Consider the following 4,866-nt stretch of genomic DNA (forward strand, 5'->3'; position numbering starts at 1 on the left):
AAGAGAGAGAGAGAGACTGAGAGAGAGACAGAGACAGAGAGACAGAGACAGAGAGAGAGAGAGAGAGAGAGAGACTGAGAGAGAGACAGAGAGACAGAGAGACAGAGAGACAGAGAGAGACAGAGAGAGAGACAGAGAGAGGGAGACAGAGAGAGGGAGACAGAGACAGAGAGAGAGAGACAGAGAGAGAGACACACACAGAGAGAAAGAGAGAAAGAGAGAGAGAGAGACTGAGAGAGAGACAGAGAGACAGAGACAGAGAGAGGGAGAGACACACAGAGAGAAAGAGAGAAAGAGAGAGAGAGAGACTGAGAGAGACAGAGAGACAGAGACAGAGAGAGGGAGAGACACACAGAGAGAAAGAGAGAGAGAGAGACTGAGAGAGAGACAGAGACAGAGAGACAGAGACAGAGAGAGAGAGAGAGAGAGAGACTGAGAGAGAGACAGAGAGACAGAGAGACAGAGACAGAGAGAGAGAGAGAGAGAGGGAGAGAGACAGAGACACAGAGAGAGACAGAGACAGAGAGACACAGAGAGACAGAGACAGAGAGAGACAGAGAGAGAGAGAGAGAGAGGGAGAGAGAGAGAGACAGAGAGAGAGACAAAGACAGAGAGAGACAGAGACAGAGAGAGACAGAGACAGAGAGAGAGAGAGGGAGAGAGACAGAGACAGAGAGAGAGACAAAGACAGAGAGAGACAGAGACAGAGAGAGACAGAGAGAGAGAGAGAGAGAGGGAGAGAGAGAGACAGAGAGAGAGAGAGACAGAGACAGAGACAGAGAGAGAGGGAGAGAGAGAGAGAGACAGAGAGAGAGACAGAGACAGAGAGAGACAGAGACAGAGAGAGACAGAGACAGAGAGAGACAGAGAGAGAGAGAGAGGGAGGGAGAGAGAGAGACAGATACAGAGAGACAGAGACAGAGAGAGACAGAGAGAGAGAGAGAGAGAGACAGAGAGGAGAGAGAGGGAGAGAGAGAGACAGAGAGAGAGAGACAGAGAGAGAGACAGAGACAGAGAGAGACAGAGACAGAGAGAGACAGAGAGAGACACAGAGAGAGAGAGAGAGAGACAGACAGACAGAGAAAGAGAGAGACAGACAGAGAGACGGATAGAGAGGAAGAAAGGAGCTCCTTCAAGGCAGGCGAGGATGCCAGCGTAGCCCAGGCCTAGTGCCCACCCAGAAGGGGCTCAGCTGCTGTTTGCTGACTGACTGACTGATGGAGGGGGCGAGTCAGGCCGCTTACCCGGGATGATGAACCAGTTCATGTAGTTGAGAAGGTTGATGTAGCAGAGGACGGCCATGGCTCCATAGGCCCTGCGGGGCGAGATGCTGGGGGCTCCCGCTGGCACTGCCCGGGGGGCTCGCAGCGGGGTGGCCTCCCCTGGCTCAGGCTCTCCATGTCGCCTGGGTGCGCCACAGGCTCGTCTTCCCAGGGGCCCCGTTGGGTCTGCGCCTCCTCGGCAGCCCAGGCACTTCCTGTGGCCCCCAGAAACCTCAAAGCAGCCGCTCGGCCGCAGGTGCTGAGCTGGGAGCTGAGCTCTGCACCCTCGCCAGGGCGGCTCGGCATCCAGTTGCAAGGGGGGGAGGTGAGCCCTGGGCCGCCCGAGCCAGAGACTTCCCCATCAGGGCCCAGGAGCGGGCTGGAGCAGGGCTGCCAGAGGCCTGCCACGCACGGGTCCCTCCACAGACGAGGCTGCCCTCAGCTCCCTCCGGCCCCCCCCTCCAGGCCCCCCCCAGCCCCCTCCGGCCCCCTCCAGCCTCCTCTAGCCCCCTCCGGCCCCCTCCGGCCCCCTCCGGCCTCCTCCGGCCCCCTCCGGCCCCCTCCGGCCTCCTCCGGCCCCCTCCGGCCCCCTCCGGCCTCCTCCGGCCTCCTCTGGCCCCCTCCGGCCCCCTCCAGCCCCCCCCCAGCCCCCTCCGGCCTCCTCTAGCCCCCTCTGGCCCCCTCCGGCCCCCTCTGGCCTCCTCTGGCCTCTGCCCAGGTCCAAATCCCTTCCGTCGGGACCCTCTGGCTCCAGGGGGGCAGAACTGTCTCCCCAGAGCCCGCCCGCGGGCACAGTGGGCACCAAGCCCTCGGGGTGCCCAGGCACCTGTCCCCCGCCCGGGAGGGCCCCCCGAAGCGAGCCCGTGAGCCCCCCAACACACACGCAGCCACAGGGGCCACACAGAGGTGGCCCTTTGGTGCTCAGGAGGCCCCAGGCAGGCCCTGCGGCAGCGACGACACGGGCAGAAGCCTGCGGATCCCGGCCAAGAGCACAGATGGAGGCTGGAAAAGCGCCGCTCTAGAGCTGGTGGAGGGGTCTGCGGGGGCCAAGCCAGGAAGGGCCGCCTCCTGGCCAGAGCTGTGGGGCGGGGGAGGCGCCAGGTACAGGCTGGGCCCAGCGGTCAGCGAGGCTGGACAGTGGCCTGAGCCTTGGGGGCTGGGCAGGCCCCTGTTTCCGGCCTGGATCTCCCACTGCAAAGGACAGGAGCGGCCAAGCGTGGCGGGAGCTTGGCCACCATCGAAAGGGCCCTGGGTCCTCCCCCGAAGGCTGCTTTGGGATTGCCCCCCCAGGAGTAAAGGGAGCACCACGTGAGCCCCCACGTGGCCATGTGTGGTCACACGTGGTCGTGTGCGGCTGTTTCCTCCGAAGTAAGCGGATCTCGTCATCACTAAATCCAACTCCCACAGACCTGGCGGCTCAGACACGAGGCCACGGGGGGGGGGGGATCCCGTGGACCAGAGCAGGCAGAGACCGATAGGGCGGCCACAGCGGGCCACGGGAGGAGAGCCGGTGAGCTCGGCCAGCGGGGGATGGGCGCCGGGCCCGGGTGAGCTGGGTGCCCTCCGAGGAAGCAGGGGGTCCACAGGGGGCAGGAGAGAGCTCGGGGCCTCCCTTGGGCTCACCACGAGCGGCCGATTGAAGGAGGGGAAGGAGGGAGACCTGGGGCCAGCCGCTGCCCCATAGAGGCCTGGACCAGGGGAGGCCGAGAGGCTGCCCAAGGGAGGGAAGGCCGGTGGAGTCGGGCCGGAATGGAAGGAAGCCAAAGGCTGGTGGCCAGTGAAGCGTCCGAGGGCTCCAAGCGGCCCCGATGCCCCCACGAGGGCCACACAGAGACCTCTCCGGGCTTTACTGAGGCCCAGCAGGGTCCTCGGCAGCCCCAGCACGTTCTGCAGCGGGAAGGCCAGGCACGGCCACCGCCCTGTCCTCCTCCCAGAGGCAGCCAGAAAGCCTCTGGCCACAGTGCCCGGAGCAGGGGATAGAGTGCTGGACTCAGGAAGACTTGGGTTCAAATCGAGCCCTGCTAGCTGTAAGGCCCTGGGTAAGTCAGGCCACGAAGCAGCGCCCGTGGCGTCCCCCGGGAAAACCAGAAGCAACGAGTGTGCCCAGGAGAAAGGGGAAATGGCTCCCCGGGCCGCAGGCTCGCCGCCGCCTCGGCTCGCTCCGCTGGATCCAAATCCCCCCTTCCGCGGACTCGCTCCCCGCCGCCGGGGACATCCGGCAGAGTCGGGGCGGCCGTGTCAGCCAGGGAAGGGGCGCAGAAGTGGGGGATCTCGCTCCGGGGCGCCATGTTTCTCAGGGTCGTCCACACCTCTCTCGTGGGTCTGTCCTGAAGGGCGCCACGTCCCCGAGTGCCCCCCCAGATCGCCCCCCCTCCCCCGTGGCCTCAGCCGTGGAAGGGAAGACGACGGAGCTGGAAGCTCAAACCGCCCCAGGAGTCCGGGGGACGCGGCCACACCGACGAAGCCACGGCCCAAGTGGCCTCCTGCCTCTCCGGTTGTCTCGCACAGGCCGTGGCTCCCCGTGGCCAAAGCCCCTCGGACGGCTTGTGGACAGCGTGGACTGTGCCCACTTGACACCAGCTCACAAGAAGGGGGGCAGCCAGGGCGGGGAGGGGGCCACCGGCCGGCAGTTGGGCGAGAACCCCAGGGACCCCGAAGCTGCCACAAGGAATGGGAGCCCCCCACTTGTAGCTCTCCGGCCCTTTGGGGAGCTCCCATCGCCGGGAAGCTCTCCATCATTTGCCGCCCACCCCTCGTTCCCGGGTCGGTCCTGCCCAGGGCCAGGCAGAACGAGCCCGATTCCCTCTGAGGGAGCCCCTGGCCCGTTCGCTGCCTGTGGCTCCCCCCTTCTGTGCCCCGTGACGCGGGGGAGCCACGGGCACGTCCCGGCCAGGAGGGCCTCAGAGGGCCGGCGACGGGGACCCCTGAGCGGCTCTGCTCCAGGCTGCGGGAAGCGGCTCGCGGGGGCCCCCAAAGGCTGCTGGCGGCCGTCCCGCCGTTTCCGTCAGGCGTGACTCCCACGACCCAGCTGGGATCTTGTGGGCAAAGACCCTGCAGCGGCAGAGGAGGGGGCGCAGGCCAGCCGGGTTAAGTGACTGGCCCAGGGTCACACAGCTTAGGAAGTGTCTGCGGCTCAGGAACTCGAGTCTTCTTGACTCCGAGCCCCGACGCACCCCGAGAGGGGTCTGAGGTATCTAGAGGGGGCCACGGCGCATGCCGGGCTGTGCAGCGGGCCCAGGACTCGTGGGGGATGCCGAGGGTCACTTCTGGTCCCGGAGTCTCTCCCCGGCCGGACCCTGTGACCCCCCTTTCAGGTTTGTCCTCTCCCACGTTCTGCTGTCTCCGTGGCAGGAGAGTGGCACGGGTCGGCAGCGGGGGTTAAGGGACTGGCCCAGGGTCTCACAGCTAGGAAGCGTCGGAAGCCAGATCGAACCCAGGCCCTCCTGATGCTCTATCCACTGGGCTACCTGGCTGCCCCCTCTTCCACTGTTCCAAGAAGCCACAGGGTCAGATTTCAGGACGCCCGGCCTAAAGACCAACAAGCGCCCCGGGCAGCCGCTCGTGTGCCCTGGCACCTGCCCTGGCACCGCTCCTCAGGCGGAGG

This window comes from Monodelphis domestica, chromosome 8, assembly GCF_027887165.1.
Source record: "Monodelphis domestica isolate mMonDom1 chromosome 8, mMonDom1.pri, whole genome shotgun sequence".
Classification (NCBI taxonomy): Eukaryota; Metazoa; Chordata; class Mammalia; order Didelphimorphia; family Didelphidae; genus Monodelphis; species Monodelphis domestica.